Genomic DNA, 23,373 nt, shown 5'->3' with positions numbered 1-23,373 from the left:
AAATCACATTATGATTAATTTAACTCTTCTCTCTTTCCAGCTTATTTCTTGGAACAAAGGCTGTGTTCTCCAGTTAGCTGAATCATATTTCTCACACAAGGTCTCTTGCAGAAATACAATTCATTTAACTTGTATATTCTGCATCCTTTGGGTGGAATGTATTCAAAGGCCCAATATGGCTCATAAAATAGTTTTGTAAGTAGCACTAGTTCCACCTGTCACATGTTATCTCTCAGGAGCAACCTTTGCATGGCATCCATTAAGAGGTAGATATAATTGAATGGCTACATTTTTCTGCCGCCTGTCCTACTCTAACTAAACAATCTCTCACTGCGTTTTCATTCTAACAGCACTGAGCCATATACCTCATACTGGAAAAAAGCAGAAATTTTGTTCGGCTGCAGCGTGCTTTAGGAAAACAGTGATGGGTTAGATGTACTTCTCTAGCAACCACCATGGATGTTCCATGCAGGTTTAACTAGGTGGCCTCATATTTCATTCCTTACAATACAGGCCAGGGTTTATCAGATGTCCTGCCTAAAAACCTGTTTCTAAGTGGCTAAATATTGTCACAATGAAGTGGCTGCATAGAATGTATTTATTTATTTATGCATTTGTAAAGCGTCTTAGGCCCAAAGGCAAACGCGCGCTGAAGACAAATATAAAAACTAGGAACCAGAACACAGCGATAAAACGACTATACAATAAAAGAGAAGCAAACATAAAAACCAATGAGCCGGAATAAAAACACTAAAAGACAAAGAAATGAGCCGTCAAGTAAAAACACTAAAAACAGTTGCCGATTAAAGGGTGTTAATTGCAGGCACACAAGCTAAAAAGGGGAAGAGACCCCGGCTTTAGGTAAAATAACATTTTTGAGCATTTTCTTAAATCGCTCAATGGAGACTTCGGACCGTAGATGAATGGGCAATCCATTCCAGAGAACAGGGGCAAGATAGTCAAATGAACGTTTGCCCGCTCTTTCAAATTTCAATCATGGCTCAGAGACAAGTTACTATTGCTACATCTTAACACATGATTACAATGTTTGAAGTTCAATCTTTACTTCAAGTAGCTGGGATTGTTGCCAAAGAGGCATTGGTGTGTAATTTTCAAAAGCATGAATTTCAGGCGTTCCCTAACAGGAAGACAATGCAGGGCTCCCCTGGCTGCCATGACATGTTAGTTGCACGTTTGGCATGCAGCTGTCTTCACTGCTTGATTCTGAACCACTTGTAGCATTGAGAAATTATGTTCAGAGGTCCCAACCAGGAGACTCCCACATTAGTCAGTCCTGGCTCCTATAATTGCCTGTGTAAGCAAAGCACTGTTATCTTCTGAGATGAAAGACTGGATTTTACCAAGTCATGGTAAATAGTAAGCCGAGGAGGAAGCAACAGAATTTAAATGATCCTTCATTGACAAGGTGGCGTCCAGGTAAACTTCCAGGGTTTCAACCTCCAAAAGTACCTCTATGGGACAGCAAGGTATGGTGAACTTCTTGTAGGTGCCAGGGAGTTTATTCTGTCATTGCTGAGCACCAAACAGGAGCATGCCTGTCTTTGATTCATTAAGGGCCAATCCATTGTGCGCCATCAATCTCTGGAAGATTTCAAGTTAATACTGGCAGTTTCATCATCATAATTACCTGACATTTTAAACAGAATTTCCATGTCATCGGCATAGTTTGTAAAGTGGATGCCTTCCTTGTTGAGCACGTCAAAAAGTGGTTTCATAAAAATGCTAAAAGATGTGGGATAAAGACATGAACCTTGAGGAGCACCACACTGAAGATTAAAAGAATCAGATGGCATTTGACCACTAAGCACTCTAGCCTTTCCGTCTGTTAAACAAGATAACATTCCTACTATCTTGAACTTAGAAGATTGTGCAATTCCAAATGTGCTTGCATTTGCAAATAAGCTACACGGTCTAAGATCTTTAAAAGAAACAGTACATTAGTGATTGGTCTGTAGTTTGTTGCAATATTTGGGTCCAGAGATAGTTTCTTAGACAGGGCTGTAATCCATGCCTGTTTAACAGCTATAGAAACAAGCGTAGTCTTGAAAAATGAATTGATAAACCCTTAAATTGCTGGAGAAAGACTTGAAGCACACTTTTTGTATCACGTTTAAAGGGCAAGGACCCCCTGGGCAACTACTTGGCTTAAGACTCTGCAGTATGTCTTTTATTTCACTATCTGCCACTTTCTTAAAATCAAATGGAGGAATGGCAGTGGTGGTGGGAGAACAAATGTTAAAGGGTGCCATCATGTTGGCCTTTTTAGGAGCCACAGCCTTCAAGTTGGCTTCTTTGTTGAACATGGCCTGTTGTATTCTGACACACAAATCTTTGTCCTTGAGCACAAGATCCACTGGAATAATATAATGCTTTTCCAACTCTTTCATAATCTCCTATGAGTTAGAAGAGGCATTACAAATTTGACGTTCATAAAAGTCCCTTTTAGCTTGCAAAATGGCTTTCTGATATTGAGTGTATACCAGACTATATGTATCTTCATCCTTATTAATGAGAGATTTCAGCGAGTGTCTATAAGCTTTATTCATTTTGGCTCTGAGAACTCTTAGATCTTGTGTATACCAAAACTTCTGTCCCACTGTTCCACCAGTCACTTAGCACAACCTCAGAGGAGCAACACCTTATAATGCTGACGCTAAGCAATGAAAGTAGTGAGCAGGATATATATCAAGTGTGGTAGTAGGTGGTAAATTAATCAAGGGTTCAATAAACAGTGAAATTATGATAGATGTAATTTTATGTAGGCTGCGTTTAACCGCTGAAATTCTACTAGGATATACTCTCAGTATGGGATCATAGACGAAAACTCAAAGAATATAAAAGAATGGGCTGACTAGGGATAGCCGCCGTCTCCAGTTGCTCCACCAAGATATTAGTGGTGCAGAGCCAGTCCAAGATGTGTGAGTGGTATCAACAACTAGTTGCCTAAACCAGCAGCTGGTCAATGGTTAAGGCTAGGCCATCTTGCTGGTTGTTACGCCAGAGGTTAAACTCCCAATAATAATACATCTAGAAGAGGATTTTAGCACAGAGTGGAAAATAGAAGCTAGTTATTCTTTAAAGTGAGGCATATTACAAGGTGGTCTTTACAGGAGTATAAAACCATATCTGGTACCATGATTAATAGAAAATGTCACCATCAGAGCCTCCCACCCCCCTGCAATATCCTCATATCTACCACATAGAATTTGAGAGAAGCCCAGAAAAGGGTGGCTAACCCACCCCCTGAACCACTAAGCCTATTTTTACAGAAGATATGATAACCGTTGGGTATCGCTGGGGTTATTCCAGGACCTGACACAGCAGTTAACCAAGTTTCAGTTGAAAAGATAATTGTTTGTTTGTTTGTTTGTTTATTTGGTAATGCGCACCAAACCCATGGGTAGCTGGGCGCAGCAGTTGCAAGGATATTTGAAGCTTAGTTACAGAGTACAGATAGGTGCATACATCAAGGAAACATATAACATATATACAATTTGGCTGGGTAAGCACAGTACATGATCAATACATTGATAAGGCAAATGGGAGCAGATATAAATACATATGTACAGGCGCAGATTAAGCAGAGATCAGAGGTTCAATTGATTGATATTAGTTGTCATTGGTTCGCAACCAGGTCAGCAGATTTCACCTAAAGCTAGAGTATGGTTGTTCCATTCTGATGTAAGTAGGCAACGCATTCCATAGGAGGGCTGCTTTGACAGGGAAGCTTGATCCACCTGCTTTGGACAGTCTAAATCTAAGAATTTCTAGACAGAGGTGGTTGGAGGCTCTGGTTTGGTAAGTAGGTTTTCTTCTGGTCAGTCTGGCAGAGAGATACAGGGGGGCAGCGTTGTTAAGACATTTGAAGGAGAGGGATGCCATTTTAAGAAGTATCCTGTCGCTAACTTTTAACCAGTGCTGGTCTCTTCTGTGGTTGGAGATATGTTCACGTAGGGGTATATCCAAGGCTGCTTTCAACGCATTATTTTGTAATGTTTGAATTTTATTGATGATACTTTTGTTAGCGCCGGCATATAGAGCATTGCAATAGTCTAGTTTAGACATTATTAATGCATTGGCAAGTGTAATGCAGCTAGATTTGGATAGAAAGGGCCTACAGGCTCTAATTAATTTACAAATATAGGCTGTAGATGAGGCCATGGAACTAACTTGTTTTTTTAGTGGAAGTGTGGAGTCCAGGTAGAAACCTAGTGTTTTTACCTGAGTGACTACTCTGATTATGTTGCCATCAATGGTAAACGTGGCATAGTTGGGACTTCGTTTTTTTAGTTTGGAGTCAGAGCCCAGGATCAGAATCTCGGTTTTGTCATCATTCAGGCAGAGTCCATGTGAGGCCATCCATGCCTGAATGATGAGGTATATCCTATTTAACAGAGCTGTATCTTCGACAAAATTGCCCGATAGGGGGATGAGGATCTGAGTGTCATCAGCATAGTTAGTATATGTAACGCCCAGTCGGTCAAGTTTGTCGAAGAGAGGCTTAGTAAAGATGTTATACATTGTCGGTGAGACGCATGAACCTTGTGGAACACCACAGGTGATATGGAATGGGTCTGCTGAGGCTGATGGGGAGAACACTCTCATCGTACGGTTGGCAAGGAAGGATTGAACCCAAGCTATAGCTTCACCTGAGAACTGTACAGCTAATGCTAGATGTTCGCATAATACTGCGTGATCCACCAGATCAAAAGCTGCTGAGAGGTCGAGGAGGAGTAGCATAGCTGTTTTCCCTTTATCCTTCAACTCATGGATTTGTGTTTTTAAATCAATAAACACTGTTTCAGTCCCATGTTGTGGTCTGAACCCAGATTAGCGTGATCCTAGTAGGTGATTTTCCTCCAGGTAGGTTTGAATTTGGAGGTAAACTACTCTGTCAGTGATTTTGAGGAGGAAGGGAACTGTTGTTATAGGTCTATAGTTGTGGCAATGGAAGGGTCAAGTGTCTGTTTTTTAAGAAGTGGTAATACCCACGATTCTTTGAGGTTTGTCGGGATGGTATCTGAGTTAAAGGAGGCGTTAATTTGCTTGGATATGAAAGGAGCTAACTCTCTGGCTGCATCCTTGATGATTTGAACTGGGCAACTGTCACCCTGGGAATTGGAGGGTTTCAAGGAGAGTACGGCCTTTTCAGTTTCCAATATGGAAATGTTATTGAATCTGAAAGGTGAGTTAGGTAGTAAGGTGGTGGTATGAGGGGTAGTGTGCGTCTCAGTGGAGCGCAAAGAGCTTTTTTTTGGCAGATATTTTAGCCTGTAGTGTGGCTATTTTGTTTGATAAGACATTTTGGACGCTGGTGCAACATTGTTTATCTTTCGGGCTGTTATCTGTAGGTAGAATAGGATTCTCCATTTCCCGAAGGATGGTGAAGAGCTCCTTAGTATTGTGGTTAGCTTTGGATATTCTTTCATTGTATGTATTTATTTTGGTGAGGATAATTTCTTTTTTATACATGTTAGCGAAATTGGTTAGGGTAGATTTATTTTCTGCTGTAGAGGAGTTTCGCCAGATGGCTTGAAGTTTCCTTTTCTGGAGTCTTAAGTTGGGGGGTAAACCATGTTTTCAGATGGGATTTTTGTTTGCTTTTGCAGAGTTTAGTGGGCGCAATGATGTCAAGGGCTTTAGTCATAGTATCATTGAAAGTGGCTATTAAAGTATTATCCAAAATATCCAATTGTTTATCAATAATAAGACCAGATACGTCTGTTGCATGTTTGGACATCGAGCGTGTACTAAGGTGGACACGCTGAATTCTCTGAGAGACAACGACATTGGAAGAAGGACCAGCCTCTCGACTATTTTTAGTAATAACTTGTTTCAAAGCATTAAACAGATGGGAAGAGATCGGTTTTATAGTGATCCTTGTTGCACAATGAATTTGTTCTTTCTGTAAAGACTCAGAGAAAGGTTGTATACATGCTGTCTCTATACCTAACTCAGAGTCCACACCAGTTTGAGTCACAGTTGATTCAGCAGGGAGGTATGAAAAAGCTTCACTGTCCCTGGAGAATAAACCTGTGTCACCTCCAACTCCAGTTGCTTTTAGGGTCAGTAAATTGCTCCCCCCAATTAATGCCTGGGAAGCGCCCCTTTTTTGCAAGTGGACAAAGTCACTATCATTGACAATGGTGCAGGGGGCGGGCAGAAGAGCCATATCCAGATTATTGGCTAAGATCGATTTACGTCTCATATTTTGACAGGAAACCTGATTTACCATGCTCACTTACACAACAAAATTTCAGATGATAAGAAAGTATCAGTAACAATTGATGTTACAGCAAAGGACCAGCAGGGCCCTTACTGACTTGCAGTCGCTGACACGCCTGATGTTAATTAAGTAGACGCTCAAGAACAGGGAAACATGGGAAGTGTAGTCCCAAGCAGTTAAACAATTAACACAGTTAAACAGTTAAAATAAACTAAGATACACGTCCCTACAAGTCCCTACATGTGTGCAAGTTAGAAGGAGACAATTTAAAAATACTAAAAGCTACAATTTAAATCAGACACACTATCCACATTACAGCAGTGGCTGTCTGGAAAAAAGGGTGCTGGTAAGCCTACTAGCACCCTTGTTTCTGAACCGCCACATTCTGAGTCTACCTGTTGGAGCTGCTGCCCCCGACAAGTCTGACCAGGCCGGGCACAGCAGCCATGGTAGGCAGAGCCGTCATGGAAGCACCGGCACCGTTAGCCTATCAGACGCCACGAGAATGGGGAACAACATTTTCCGGTACCTAGTTTGCCAGTCTGACGGGACGTGTAATGTCACGGGGGAACTGGCAAGCTATGTGCCGGTAAAATGACACGAGTCTGGCGGCCACCCGCCGGTAGCACCGGCAGGGTTACCGCTGGACTGGTAATGATTTAGACAATCAAAGCAGAGCATAGCACACCATCCAGCTCTTCACACAACAACAGTAACTGCAAGCAAAAAAGGATGAAGTAACCATCTGACAAAGGGATGCTCTTTTACTGCTGCAAACATCAGTGTTGAGATCACAGTCTGCTGTCTTACAAAGGTAGCCTGTAAGTGAAGTACTTGCTAATCAGATTCCATCTTAAAGTGCAGGTCACCACTTTTAGTGCAGCAAAAAGGGATAAATGATCAATCCAAAGTTGGTAAATGGACTATCATTAAATTGGTGTCATACATGCTCCTTACACGTCTACAAAACTGCAAAAACTGTGGAAGACAACACTATATAAACAAAATATTATCTGAAGGCCATAAAACCCCAAGCATACAGTGCGTTTAGAGGCTGTCCAGATAACCCTGCACTTAGGTTGCTAGGCGGGACTATTTGCATCTACTTTAATGGTCTAATAAAGACTACAGGATGAAGCCTTCACAGTGGGCCACATGATTGCATGACTCATCTCTGCCCTTGATGTTCAGCACCCTTCTTGATTCCTTTTTCCAAGGCCGTTGTGCTCCAAGCAACCTGTTAAAGTGTTGATGTTCAAGGGTATTATGAATAACATATTATGGACCTCTTAAGGAACTGGCAGGAATTTGATTTGAATGTTTTGTGTTTGTATTGCTTTTAGTAAAAATAGAAAGTATTTTTCATTTCAATTCTGTTTTATTGTAAATATGTTCTAACATTTCCTTCTATGTCATTGTAAGGGCTGTTTCACCATTGATCCGTTGTTCAGCAGTGTCGGGTGGTTTTTAACAACCTTATTAAGGTGCCTGTTAAGCCATCTATTTCTTATAGGGTGGAGAAGTTCTACCTATCAGCTGCTTTATTGAACTATTCATCTGCAGATGCTTTGGATCATATTTGTTCACATGATATGGACTTATCTTTCTTGTGTGAAACTTGGTTCTGTACTAACTGTTCTGTACATATTGATGAATTACTGCCTACATGCTCATTCCTAATCCATGGCACTAGCTCCTGTAAGTGTGCCGGTGGTATTTATTTGATACCACACAACTTTATTTTGTAAATCCTTACTCCTTTTTTGTTTTCTTCTTCATTTGAATCATTGTCTGTTTCTATTAAAGACTCAGTATGCTTTTATGGTTCATCCTATTTATCATTTGCTGGGTATTGTCCACATTTTTGGATAATTTTCACATTCTATTTCTGCTTCTTTAATAGCATAATCAAAGAATTATTTTTGGCTCACTTTAATTTCCCGAATTCTGGTAATTGTGTTTCTACGTTTAAAAATGTCTACAACATTTTGATTGCACACTCTCCTCAACACCTCCCATTATTTTCTTAAAAAATAAAAGGTAATAGGAGGGATTTGATAATAACATTTCTTCTTTTAGTTAATTGTTGTCAACCCATCCTTTTGGATTAGACAGATCATGTTCTTGTCCCTATTGAGATAACTATTTAATGGGTTTTCAGAGTGGGCAAGCAAATAATATTTATAGGAAAAAAACAATGTATTTCCAATAGCTGTGACCAGCAGTGGGGAGATATGTTCTACTCTGTGTGTCAGCATCATGAAGTAGACACAGACTAGAGATGTATAGATTTGGCTTTAAAGTTTTATTAAAAGAAACTAGGTTGGAATAAAGGCCAACTTGCCCTCTTCTAATTTTCCTTATCTAACAAAAACTAAGGAATGTCTGCATCAGGTTATCCAAATGAAAAGTTATGCATCTTTCTAAACTTAACCTAGCCCCCACTTGTAAAAATGTGTGCAGGTTTAAATATCGAAAATAATAAGTGTTCGATGACTGTTCAGAACATTTCCCAGCTCTGGGCTTGCAACAGGGTTCTCTTTCCCACACTTCAAGACAGTTCACAATGCCAAAGGGTTCCCTTCCCCAAGCTTCAAGACAGTTCATAATGCAAAGGGGTTCCCTTCCCCAATTTTACAAAGCTCTCAACTCCACCAAAACATAGTTCTCAGGGATAAGTTTCGGCTCCTCTGATTTGGTTACTTTTCACCAGTTTCACAAAGGTACATTTCACAGGATTCACAAAGCAAAAATTCCTTGACTTGAAACAAAAAACTACCTTCATATTCAACCAGAGGTTTCTCTGTCATTATTTGAGTCGCTTTTCAGGTATGTGTCCTCGGTCTAGGTGCAGTTGTCGGACCACAATGTCCACCCATTACTGGTCACGCAACCGATACACATTACTTGACACTTCTGATCAGTTCTTATTATACATGACACCACTGCTTTACCACCTTTCACCTGTTACTGCTTTCTTGCATTCATATGACTTTTGCAACGTGTGTTCTCTCAACTCATAAAGTTCCTTCATAGATTTAGAAAATGCTGTTTTCCGAAAAGTCCCCTTTCCATTGCTCATGGGGGCTTTAAATGGTTTCACAATCTCTCTTTAATATCTTCCCTTTCATTCGGTATTCCAAAAGTATTTGCTTTTGTTCATATTGGTATTCAAAAACAAATGTCCTCATGGGTTGAAGAACCACATCTCACCTAAGGGTACCTCACCTCCTCTCCCCAAGTGTTACGCTCACCTGGCTCCCACAGGGGCGTCGGTCAGACCCGGACAGCTGCGGTCTCCACCCACATGATGCGTAGTGCAGCGATGACTGACTGGATCTGCCCTCCTAATCTTGTCTGCTTAACCCGTAGAAATATTCTCCTGCAAGTGGAGAGATGGATTTAGCCACCTGTGGATTCAAGTGATGGCCCCCCCACAGTCCTCCCCAACTAATCACCTCCGAAATGCCCTCACAGCAATCTCACCTTATATTCTTGAAAGATGAGCTCTCCATCCTGCGTGGATTTGCAGGGGCGCGTCGATTCCAGTTACTTCACTGGTTTGAAGGCTCGGGAGATTTCCGGAGAGTATTGACTCTGAGGTTCCTGGTGAGGACCAGTAAGTATTAAGTTCATAGAGTTCAATATGTCTGATGTTCACTCTTGTTCCCCCCTTCCTTTCTTGTCTTGCAGCTGGCTCGTGAAAAGATGCTCTTGTGGCAGCTGGTGGCGATCAGGTAAGAGTCTGTATTACCCGGCGCTGTCCGGTAAATGTTGCACGAGGAAAACGTGTTGTTTTGTCTCTCTTTACAGATGCGGCCCATGAAAATATGGAGAGTCACAAAAGGATACCTCCGGTGGTAAATCAGGTAAGTCTATGGTGGTAAGAATTATATTTGTTGGTTCCCTCGGCTCACCTTGTGGTTTTCTTTTGTCTCCTAGGTGCCGAAGTTCAGCGAAGAAATGATGGAGGCAGCGCCGACCCGAAGGATGCTGTGAAGACTGGTGCGTATGGCGCGGGGCTGCAGCTGGAGGTGCAGCACGTGCAGAAATTATGTTCTTTACAGGTCCGGAGAGAAGATGGATCCGGAATCAGGTGTGGAATAGAAATAAGTTCATTTTCTAACCCTGTCCCTTTCTTTCCTCTTTGTTTTAGGAGCTCCGGATTCGAGGCAGAGGTGGCAGAAGACTGGATGCAGGCTGCAGGCACGGTGAGTGTTACGCTGCTGGATGCAGAATAACGCGAAGCGTGTGTTGCTGGTCGGGTGTGGTTTAAATAGCCTTAAAAGTAGTCCCAGGTAAGAAGTCCCTAGAACCACACCCGAGTAAAAAATAGTCCCTGTAGAAAAATAGTCCCTTTCAGGCTTCATGTTGGATTGGAGTCATTTGCAGCATGGTCTGCCTGGGGTAAGTAATGACTATGAGCCTGGCGCCTTAGGCGCCAGAACTGATTCCTACTATGAGCCTGGCGCCTAAGGCACCAGAACTGAACCCAGATAGCCCCTATCCGGGGCTGCAGAGATTTTACTAAATGTCTGGATGCCTGCTTCTGGCGCTGATGGGCTTGGTCCAGATGCCTGGGGATAGGCATCATGACACCAAGTTTCCTCCCCCCAGGTAGTCCTACCTCGCATATCCACCCCCCAGGGTCAGTATCCGATAGCTTCAGCCTTTCCCTCGCCACCTGGGTGGAGGCATTGCCAGGGAAAGGAGTGAAGATACCCTCAGATTCCTCACATACCCTTCCCCTAGGAATTGGGCCACCCGCACAAGGGTATTCTAAAGGGAAGCAACATTACCTTTTTCCTGACCCTTTCTATGCTCTACTGAGAAACAATAAGGCTATAGGTCTAAGAATCATTGCATTACTCTGGCGTTGGTATCCTTCCGTTACCTAATCCAGACTAGTGGTGCGTGACTAAACAAAACATTCTCCCTAACAAGTAGTATTTTAGATGTATAATGGTTCACTTGATGGCTAGAGCTTCTAATTCAATCACTTAGTAACTGTCTTCTGTAGGACAAAGCTTTCTGCTAATTTATAAGACCAGATGTTCTATTCCATTGTGATTTTGAGATAAAACGGCTCCGAAACCGGAAAGGGATGCATCTGTTTGTAGTATAAACTATTTCTCAAAATCCACAACCTGATGTACAGGACTCTGACAAAGAGTTTCCTTTAGGACAGAATAACATCTTTGGTCTTTTTCGCTCCGTTTGATCTTCTGAGGCTCAGCATTCTGTCATGGCCAGAGGCCCCAGAACAAAAAAAAACACACCATCTAGTGATGGGGGCAATGGGTCACTTGACTCACTTATGCCCCTTTGGGAACCATAAACCCAGGGGCCCTGGCTGGACTCAGTCCTGGCGCCTTAGGCACAAGGCTCATATAGAGATGTGAGCAGGAACACTTTATTTCAGTGCAGGAGTGCTTTTACTTTATTTCAGTGCACAAGTGCTTTTATTTTACAAGAACTTTCCAGGAACTGAAAGCCTTTATTCCAGAGAACATCTTCATGTGCTGACTCATTGGGTGTGGCTCCCTAGACCTGGTCTTCATGTGCTGACTCATCAGATGTGGCAGGGTGTGGCAGGTAGGCTAAACCTGGTGGGGGTGGCTTCAGAAGCTCAGCTATATAAGCTGCTCCATCCTTAAGGCCGGTGCTTCACGTTACTGTGCACACGCGTGCACCGTGACGCTCACTGCTGCTTGGACCAGTTTACTTACCTTTGAAACCAGGCGTTCTCCAGCATACTCCGCAGCACCGCACTCCGGATCCACGAACTCGGACCCTGTGAAGAAGAAAAAAGAGAAGGTTAGAACATCCGTACTAGGGCCGCACCACATTTGAACCCTGCGTGCCCCCTAGTTAACATTTTACCAGCTACTGTACCGATGCAGCTTCGTTCCTCATACCCTCCGGCTGCCACCTCAGCTCCGCAGCTTCTGCCGGGCTGGCAACATCACCTGCAAGGGAAGAAAGCAAAAGAGCAAACATCAAAAGTGGAACGGACAGCAATACAAGACAATGAACTTTACAATGCAACAAAAACAGACGAGGAAAGACAAAGGCAAACAGGAACACTTACCTGAAGTATAGTGGCTTAGTCGCAGCAGGACTGGACTACCACATGCAAGGGAGCAGTGAAGGAACTCGGTGCAGATCATACAAGTGCCCCTGCCAGAAGCAGTAGGACTGAGTGCTCGCCAAAACTAATCAACGGTGAGCTTTCCAGGGACAGCGCATCCCACGGTTACCACGGTTTGGGAGAATGGGTCTGGGAGCGGATCACGCGCACAAGCTGGCATACTCACGCCACCTATTCTCCACGCAGGAGCAGTCCCGAGCAGCATCACCTATTACTACCAGTCACCACATAAGCGCAGAGGGCGAAGTCAGACCCGAGCGACCTCACCCCCGGGAGGGCTGCAACCGTGCCCCAACGCCTCCTCAGATACCAGGTGAGCGTAACAAATTTTTTAACTTGTCAGTGAGTCAGGCAGTTTTATCAGAAACATTTGGGATAAATCTACGATAGTACCCAATTAATCCCAAAAATGCTCTGAGGTTCTTTTTGGTCTTAGGTACAGGAGTATTTAATATAGATTTTACTTTTTCCTGTTGTGTTTACACTGTGCTATTTCCTACTAAGAAACCTAGGTATTTTTCATCAGATTGGGCTAGCCGACATTTCTTAGGATTAGCTGTGAGGCCTGCATTTCTTAGGACTTTCACTACCGTATAGAGATGATAAATATGGTCCTCCCATATTTTACTTTAGACCACAATATCGTCTATGTAAGCCCCACACAATTCTTAATAAGGCTGTAGTAGTCTATCCATCAATCTTTGGAATGTTAGGGGGTCCCATGCAACCCGAAAGGGAGGACTTTAAATTGAAAAATAAAGATAGATGCAGCAAAAGCTGTCTTCTCCTTATCAAGTCCAGGTAATGGGATTTGCCAGTAACCCTTGAACATCTTCATGTGCTGACTTGATATATATGTAGCATTACCTAGTTCTATGAGTTAGTCGATGCAAAGGCATAGGGTACGCATTGAATGCAGAAAGGACGTTTACTTTTCTGAAGTGTCAACTTCCATCCCATTGGGTCACAAGCACAATAGGGGAAGACCAGGGGCTATTGGAAGATTCTATTATATTCACCCAGAGCATGGATTTAACTTCTCTTTGGCTGTTGCTTTTCTTGCTTCTGGCAATCTATAGGGTGTAGGAGTACAATTTTCCCTTCAGGTGTTTGAATATGATGGTATGTTCCTCTCACCCTTCCAGGTTGCTCTCTAAATATATCTGAATATTGTTCAAGTAAATCATAAACACTATATATTTTGTTTCTGGTTGTTACTCAATTCAGGGAATATTAGCTCTTTATTATCAGAGTCAACCGGTAATAAGCATGTTAAGATAGTAGTGGAAGACTCTGTGGGGATTTCTTTCCATTACTTCAATAGATTTACATGATATATTTGAGTCGTTAGTCGACAATCTGGTTGGGAGACTCTATAATTCCAGGGTCCAGTTTGCTCCAGTACCTCGTATGGACCATGCCATCTGGATATCATTTTGGTATCTGACGTTTGTAAAAATATGAGCACTTTCTGACCAACAGAGAATTATCTCAAAGCAACCTTTTTGTTGTATGCTGTGCTTTGGTGACTTTGGCCTTTAGCCATATGAGTTTGGACCAGGGTTCTTACGAAAGGGTATATATTCTTTGAGACGATGGGCGGTTTGTGAGAGTGGGATGGGATTTTCCTCTCTCTCCTCCCATGTCTCTCGCAAGATATTTAAGATGTCTCAGGGTTCTCAACCGTAAAGCAATTCAAACGGGGAGAATCCTGTTGATGCTTGTGGTGTTTTCCTTACAGCAAACAGGGCACAAGGGATCATTTGGTCCCAAAATGTCCCATCTTGCTCTACCAGCTTCTTCAATATGGTCTGGTTAAATCTTTATAACAGACATTTTTTCTGGGGCTGGTTCACAGATGTTCTTAGCGTAGTAAAATGTAGGAGTTGCTTTACTTCTCCCATCAACTTACTCATGAAAGAGAAACCTTGGTCTGTTAATATCTCTTTGGGAAAACGTACCATGGAAAAAAATATAGCAAATGTTTTAAAATGTGCTGAGTTGTATTGGTGCAGAGTGGAAAAGCCTCAGGGTACCTGATTGGGTAATCAACAATGACGAGAATGTACTTGTTTCCCATCTTGGAGGTTTCCAAGGGACCTATATTGTCCATGCCAATTCTGGTAAATGGTATTTCAATTATTGGTAGATGTACAAATGGTGCAGGTGGTGGTAAATGACTACTAGTTTTCTGACAAATATCACAAGTTTGTATAATTGTTTTGATATATGAATGGATTCCTGGCCAATAGAATGTATTGAGAATGTGGGCTTCAGTTTTTGCTTGCGCTAAATGTCTGCCAGGTAAGTGAGACTGGTCAATCTTTAGAACCACCTGTTTATGACTTTTGGGGATCATTAATTGTGTTCTGATTATGCCTTCTGGTGTTGTATCTCTCTGATATAGTAGTCCATGACAAAAAAGGACTACCCTTCTCATGTGCTTCTATTTCTGTCACTGTCTGGAGGAATGCCTCTGCTAAAACCAGATCATTCTGTTGAGCAAAGGCGAGATCAGGAAGCGTCTCAGGTTCTTCATTGATGTTTTTTCTGGGTTCGGGTATGGGGGTTTCATCATGGTGTTCATCCACCTCCCCAACACCTTTCTGCCCTCGGTCTATGACCTCTTTCTCTGTCTCTTCCTTTGTATTAGGAAAAATGGCTTTTTCGAGGATCCCGTGTGTAATTGTATTCCCCTGATATATTAGGAAGGGATCTTTCCCATGGATCTGCAGCAATACTTTTATATTTCCCCCTATAATCTGGCTCTATGACTACAGCTAAGACATCAATGCCAAATTTCCAGGCTGACCCAGATTTGGGAGCTCATCTAATGTATGTCCCTTTAGAAGGTATTAAGATTAAATCAGTGGGAATTGCATACCGGATCCTCCCTGACTGGGGTGAGTTGTGCGGCTATTTGTAGCCACCTTGGCTCAAACTTTTTTCAAGTCAGCTTGCGCCTCCAGCACTGCCGTGCCTGGGTCGACGGCTCTGACTTCTGTATGTTAATTAATTAATGGATTTTCTGCGCTTCCAGCGCCACAGCCCCTGGCTTCCCCACTTCCCCACCCCCATGTCCACTCTTCCCTGTCCTCTCCCCTCCTCCCTCCCTCCCGCCCAACGTGCTCCCATTTGAGAACAGGCCAGTTTACTGTGCGAGGGTCAAGTCCCTGCGGGCTCCTTTCTCAGCATACTGGATACTCCTTGGCTGGGGTGAGTTGTGTGGCCGTTTGTAGCCACCTGGGCTCAAAAAATGTTCAACTCAGTTTGCGTCTGCAGCGCTGCCATGCCTGGGTCCAGGGCTCCAACTTCTTTTTGTTAATTGGTTCATTGATTTGTCGCACTTCCAGTGCTACAGTCAGTGGTTTCCCCGCTCCCCCACCCTTCTTGTCCACGATCCCATTGGAGACCCAGGCCCTTATCTGGCAGCCTTCCAGGCACCCTCTGCCTGGCAGCCCCCTTGGCGAAGGACCATGAGGCTAAGGACAGCCCCAGGGTGTGTAGCAGCTTGACTTGCTGTCGGACGGTGTCAGCAGGGGGAGAAGGTGAAGAAGGAAACTAGTAGTTGTCAACCTGCTGCGTCAAATCCGGAAAATAGAATTTGGGTGGTTTGCATTGCTGCTGTGTTAAAAACTAGGCCTTTTCCCCCTTTTTAGGAAAGTTGAATCTGAGAGTTTTGCATTGCTGATGTGTAAAAAACTAGGCCCTTTTTCCCTTTTTAGGAAGGCTGAATCTGGGTGTACTGCATTGCTGCTGTGTTAAAAACGAGGCCTTTTTCCCCTTTTTAGGAAAGCTGAACCTGGGTGTTTTGCATTGCTGCTGTGTTAAAAACTAGGGCTTTTCCCCGCTTTTTAGGAAAGCTGAATCTGGGTGTTTTGCATTGATGCTGTGTAAAAAACTAGGCCTTTTTTCCCCTTTTTAGGAAAGCTGAATCTGGGTGTTTTGCATTGCTGTAACTGTGGTATTGTTACTGTGTCTCCTTAGGCTCTCTCCAGGTGCTCACCCTGTGGGCTACCTTTGTACTGTTGAGTGTACCTGTCTGCTCCTTACACACGTTCCCTACTGTGTGACCACTTCCTAGGTCCTCCACCATGCAAGGAGTGCCGCTGTACTGTTGTGAGTCACTTGCTCTCTCCTCCTGCGTTTTCCCTATTGTGTCTTCCCTTTTTTGTCCCCCCCTCCCTCTGCGCATCCTGTGTTGTGCGGCGATGGCCTGTGCATCACTTCTCTCTTGCGCCCTTCTCCTCCCACCTGCCTCCTTTGCACCCTCTATGGTGCTCTCTGTTTCTCCCATCTTCTCTAAAATGTTACTCTATTTCCTATCCTACTATTCTCACTAAGTCTGGATGAAAGAAGTTCAAGAGGGACATCCTGGTTGCTAACCCTGGCCCTGCCTATCACTGATACCTACATCAGTGCATCCTCCAGACAGACTCTCACCAATATCCTCTTTGCCGTTCCCTGACCAGACCTATGGACCCTTCATTTGGTCTCGGCTCTCTCTCTTATTTACTCCTCTCCCATTAATGGTGGCACTCGGTGGGAGGTCCTCTTGGCCTTCTTCCATTCCTCCAAACCATCATTAATGTCTACTCAAATGGCACCATATTGGTCAAGGGCCCAAATCCAAATCTCCTCCTTTTTGATAGGAGTCTCCCGCGGCTTATCAACTTCCTTCGCCCGCTGGTCCTACTAGCACCCCTCTGGCCCCTCTGCCACCTCGTTCCTCTTCCTCCTCTCTGGCTACCTTGCTGCCATCTGCTATCACCTCTGCCCACTCTCAGACACCTCTACCACTTCCACAGGGTGTACCTCAAGCCTGTACCCCTCCCTGGAAGTCTTTCAAATGTACCAACCTGCTCCACGTTGTCACTCTTAACTCTTGCTCTGCTTTTAAACACTCCTCTGACATCTACCACCTCCTCGAAGAGCTTCACCTGGATGTCGTTCACGGACACCTCTGCCACGAGTTTTGACACTCTCCCCCGGTGTCCTGACCCTTGCCCCTGGCCCTCACTGGCAAGTCAGCCTTCCAGTTAGGGCCAGGTCAAAGGCCTTAAAACCTCATCCAAGACTCTCTTGGAGTCAGTCCTGGCGCCTTTGGCTCATAACCATCATAGAGACCAACATTAGAATGGGACTATTTACTTGGGACTATTTAACTTGGGGGGGATTCAGCCAACATGGAGGAACACACATAGCTCAGTTACAAGGAACTGAGCTATGCGGTCTAGTCTTTTGGGTGTGGCAGGCCCTGGACTACTTTACCTGGACTACTTTGGGTGTGGCAGGCCTGGGACTATTTTACCTGGACTATTTTACTTGAGACTATTTAAAGCACACCCAAACAGCAGAACATGCTTTGCGTTATTGTGCTGTGGGCAGCGTAACGCTCACTGTGTCCAGTTCTTTGATGCCAGCTTCCCTGAAACCAAGGACCTGCAGAGAGAGAAAGAACACTACAAAACTTACCTGGAACAGTATCCTGTCTTCAATCCATCGCCGACTTCATTTCCACTCACCTGAAGGTACGAACTTCATCATCAGGCACCGCATGCATCCTGGAATACCAGGAAAGAGGAAAAAGAAAGACAGCATTAGTAAGCGTTTACTCACGTTTACTCCCGAATGAAGAAAGCCACACAATTCTTACCTGGGTAGTCATCTCCTGGTCAGTATCATTGCTGGAACATTACAGCGCTCGGCGAGGAACATTGCAACCCGCAAGGAGAGAAAAGACACAGGTTAGCAATATAAAAGGCGAAACAGCGCCACGCATGGCGCATTACTCACCGGACAGCATCGCGCACACCGCGCTTTCGCCTACCGGCCCATTCTCATCTTCAAACTGCATGACAACACCAAGATACCTTTCCATACCTAAAAGGAAAGAAGCAAGACATTATTATTCGAACTAAGAGGAACATAAGAACTGCATATAAAGACTGTAAAGCAGAAAACCTACAGAGTCGCTGCAGGCCTGGATTCCCACAGGGGGGCATGCACCAGTGAAGTAACTTGGTCGCTGCTCGCCCCCCACATCTACGCGCCCCTGCCATGAGGAGCAGGACAGAGAATCCACCTTTTACAATATTAAGGTGAGGAGAGGGCCCAAGGGGGAGAAAGGAGTTGAGGCCAAGGGAGGTGGGAAAACATAAAGACATTCTGGTATTGAATCCAGCTCTCCTATATTGCAGACGCATCTTTAACCAGAGGCCTTACCATGGGACCGGGAGAGGGTTCGAGAGTGCAAATCATCCAACCAGGGCTGGGTGGCATCCTGTGGATACCAGGTGAGCGTAACAAACGCAAAGCCTCAATAATATTATCCACCTGGGCGTCATGTAGACTTCAGAGACTGACCAGTTAATTCAATTGTTGGGCCAATTACGCGCTGAAGTACATTCAGCCAGGCAAGAAACCAATGCTCTTAGGAGGGATTTGATTCTTACTAAGGATCGTACCGAAGAAATAAGTAGACAATTGCTCCAATCACAGGCAGGACAGACCCCATTGCCTGGTAACATTCTGCCAGCACCTGTACCAACTTCTTCCACCAATCCAGTACAAATAACCCTTCCTGGGCAGTTCCTTTAGCTCCACCTGAACGATTTACAGGGGACCCCAAGAAGTATGCAATGTTCATGAACCAGTGTCGTCTTCATTTCCTTTGCAGACCTGGGGCTTTTCCTAACGACCTAGCACGGGTTGCTTTTGTCTTGTCACATCTGAGTGGCAGTGCTGCAGATTAAGTCGGTACCATTGGTAAGTCAGGATAACCCGTTGTTACATGACTTTGGGGGTTTCCAGATGGAAATGGAAAAACTCTTTGCTCGTCATACCCAAGACCAAGCATTAGACAACAAACTTTTGTCACTCCGTCAAGGAAGTCAAGACTTGCTTACATATATAGCAACATTTAACAGACTAGTCGTTGAAGCAGGGTGGCCTGAGGAAAAACGGACCACATTATTTCATCGGGGTCTACGAGGGGAACTAAAGGATGTCCTTGCTCAAGTGGTTAACCCATCTAAAGACTGGAGAATTCATCAACCTTGTGGTGCAATTAGATCACAGATTACAAGACCGGATAAGGTTAGACACTCGAGATGTGTATGTCCGGTCAAAGGATAATGTTCCACGTACATTGGAAAACACGGTAGAACCCATACAAATAGGAGGTGTACGGCCCCCTTTAACTAAAACTGAAAGAGACAAGAGAAGGCAACAGCAATTATGCTTATATTGCGGAAAATCAGGCCTCTTCCTCAATGAATGTCCAGTGAAACCACCAAGGAGAACTGTTGGAGCCACAGAGAAGGAAGATAATAACAAGGAGTCGGAAAACTACCAAGCCTGGCAAGCATAGAGGTCCGCTTGTCGAGTGAGAAGGATGAGCCACAGACCTCACACTTTGCATTACCAGTCATTTTGATCAATAACCAACAACTGTCTAGGATGCATGCTGTCGGAGCATACATAGACAGCTGAGCAGTTGGGAATTATGTAGACCAAGATCTGGCAGCAGAGATGGGGCTCCCCTTATGCTCTAAGTCGACTACTGAAAAAGTTACTACAGTTGATGCGACAGACATAGCTTCCGGACCAGTAACCCAATGCACAGCAGCACTAACCCTACTGTGCCAGGATGGACACAGAGAATCTATTACATTCAACCTCATCAAAGCTCCTCAGTTTCGACTAATCTTAGGGATGCCATGGTTGGTAGCTCACAACCCTCTGATAGATTGGCGTGCCAAGAAATTGGCCTTTTCCAATTATTGTGCTCGCACCTGTTATTACCAAGAAAAGGGGAAAACAGACTTATGTACATCTGCTACTCCCAGTACGGCGGCGATTGTACTACGTGTGACTAGTACTCTACCAAATGAATACCAAGATTTTCAAGACGTGTTCCAGAAAGAACAAGCCAATACTCTACCACCGCATCGGCCCTACGATTGTAAGATCGACCTCATGCCTGGTGCGCAAATTCCTTGTGGTCGAATCTATGCACTTACTGAACCAGAAAACCTCTATTTGAAATCTTATCTTGATCAGTACCTGGCAAGTGGATTTATCCACCCATCTAAATCACCGACAGGCAGCCCTTATTCTTCGTACCAAAGAAGGAAGGAGATTTGAGGACTTGCATCGACTATCGCGCATTAAACCATATCACAGTAAAAAACGTTACCCACCGCCCCTTATTCCTGAATTATTGGATCAAGTCAAAGACGCCCAAATCTATACCAAACTGGACCTTGGGGGGGCGTACCATCTTGTTCGAGTGAAGAAAGGAGACAAATGGAAAACCGCCTTTCGTACCAAATACGGCTTGTATGAATACCAGGTAATGCCTTTTGGACTTTGCAACACTCCTGCTGCATTGCAGTACTTTATGAATGATGTTTTGCGGGAGTTAGTCAATGTTTGCGCCCTGGTTTACATTTAAGACATCTTAGTGCATTCTGCTACAAAAGAAGACGATGTCAGGCATGTCCGCTCCGTCCTTACTAAACTCCGCCAACATAAACTGTATGCTAAACTTGAAAAATGCTCTTTTCATGTCACCGAAGTGGAGTTCCTCGTTTATTTTTTTTTATTTGTCTATTTATAAATCAGCGCACAGGAGAACATATACATTAACGATGATTATAACCTCACAGAGCATATCAGACAAAATGTCCCGTCCCCCACCCCCAAGTTCGCGAGTAGGCATTGATTCGGGCCTCATTCGGACTGACCAGGCGGCGAGCTCTCTCCCATCGTATAGAGGGCTCTCGCGATCAAGCGTGGCTTGAAGGTCAGGGCCGGGTAGTTCTGGTCATAGACCAGGACTGGAGCCCAAACCTCGGTAAATCGGTGGAGCAGTCCAGCTTTGGCTGCCGTGACCTTTTCTGCTATCAAAATGTCCCACAGTTTAAGCCACCAGAGGGTCACCAGGGGTCGTTCCGCGGACACTGTGATTTTGGCAGCCAATAGGAGTTGGGATATCAGCGTCGCCCTCCTCCCAGTTCTCGGGAGTGGGATCCCCAGGAGGACTTGCTCGGGCGTTACCGGAATTATAACTTGGGTGATGTCTCGTATGGTGGCCAGGCATTGGGTCCAAAACTCCCCTACCCTGGGGCATGTCCACCACATGTGGAAGTAGGAACCTGGGTAGCCACAAAGGCACCAGCAGTGGGGGTCCAGGGCCTGCTGAAAGTGGTGGAGGCGTAGGGGGGGTAGTTCCAGCGCAACAGGAGTTTGTGGGCGCATTCCCAGTTGGTAATGCAACGAGCTGTGCGTGTTCTAGTCCAAACCTCCACCCATGTGTGGTCCTCAATCGCATGACCCAGGTCCGTCTCCCACTGGGACATGTAGGAGGGCCTAGAATGGAGGGGATCTTCCTGCAATAGTTTGTAGAGGGCCGAGATCTTTCCCCGGGCTGGTAAGTCATTCACTGTGAGCTCCAGCGGGGCAAGGAGCCGTGTTGTGGCCGCCCGGGTTTAGGGATGGGAGCACCAGTGCCTCAGTTGGGCGTAGGTAAATCTGTCTGCCTCTGTTAGTTGGAAAATCGATTTACAACGTTCGAAGGTGAGGGGGTGTCCCCTTCAAAGAGCTGCCCAATGTTTCAAGGCCTCCTGCCACCCAGTTCCTAAAGTTCTTAGGGTGAGCTCCCAGGGAGAAGGCGGGGTTGAGGAAGATTGGGGAAGATGCGCTGAAGCCTCCTGGGATGCCTCCACGTCTGCGGGCCCACTCCCATGCCTTTATCGACTGTTTCATGGCGGTCAGCACACCTGGCCAGCTGCGGTGTAGTGCAGTAGGAATGAATGGGAGAAAGCGGAGGGGGAGAGGGAGGAGGGATTGTTCGATCTCTACCCATTTCGGGCATCCGATGGCGAGACCCATGCTTGAAAGTGGGCCAGATGCGCTGCAGTGTGGTATTTTCGGAGGTCCGGCACCCCCAGTCCTCCCAGTCTCGTGCTGGCCATCATCGTTCTCCGAGGGATCCGTGGTTTCTTGCCCTTCCAGATAAAGCCAATGATTTTCCTTTGGAGCCGTTGCAAAGGGGGGAGGGGGATTGAGGTTGGGAGGGATGCGCAAGCGTAGAGGAAGCAGGGAAGGAGGTTCATTTTGCAAGTCGGTATGCGCCCCAACAGCAAAATCTCCTGTGTCTGCCAACGAGCAAGGTCCTTTTCCAATTCCTCGAAGAGTGGGGGGAAGTTGCTGGTAGACCTTCGCTGGATAGGCGGGGATCTGAACCCCCAAGTATGGGATCGCTTGGGTGCTCCATTGAAACGGGCTGTGGTTTTCTAAGGCTTTCCTTTCGCCAGAGTGCAGGCCCACTCCGAGGGCAGTTGATTTTTGGAAATTAATAGCAAATCCCGAGACCCTCCCGAAGGCCTGGATTTCGGTCAGGGCTGCCCTCATGGAGTCTTTGATATTTGTGATGGTTAGCAACACATCGTCCGCGTAGAGGGCAATTTTGTGTTGCGCAGTGCCGATCTACGGGCCAGTGATCAGGGGGTCCCGGCGAACTCGCTGGGCTAACGGTTCCATAGGCAAGGCGAAGAGCAAGGGGGATAGTGGACATCCCTGTCACATTCCACATGTGAGAGGAATCGGGTCCGACAGGCGGCCATTGACTCTCAGCAGGGTCTTCAGGGCTTGGTAATTTGCCAGGGTCATCCTCATGAAAGTCGGTCCAAAGCCGAAGGCCGCCAGGGCGAGGGACAGATAGGACCAATCCACCTTATCGAAGGCTTTGGTTGCATCTAGAGCAAGCAGGGCTAGTTGTTGTGAGTCCTGACTGGCGGCCTCTATTAGGTCCAACGCCCTGCAAATGTTGTCCTTCGTTGATCTGTGGAAGATAAACCCCGTCTGGTCCGGGTCTATGATGCTCGGGAGAAACGGGGCAAGGCGGTTGGCCAGGAACTTGGAGTAGATATTGGCGTCCAAGTTCAACAAGGAGATGGGTCTATACGAG

Source organism: Ambystoma mexicanum, chromosome 12 (assembly GCF_040938575.1).
Source record: "Ambystoma mexicanum isolate Mex_15411 chromosome 12, UKY_AmexF1_1, whole genome shotgun sequence".
Taxonomy (NCBI): domain Eukaryota; kingdom Metazoa; phylum Chordata; class Amphibia; order Caudata; family Ambystomatidae; genus Ambystoma; species Ambystoma mexicanum.
The sequence above is the reverse complement of the archived record's forward strand: the minus strand, read 5'-3'. Positions refer to the sequence as shown.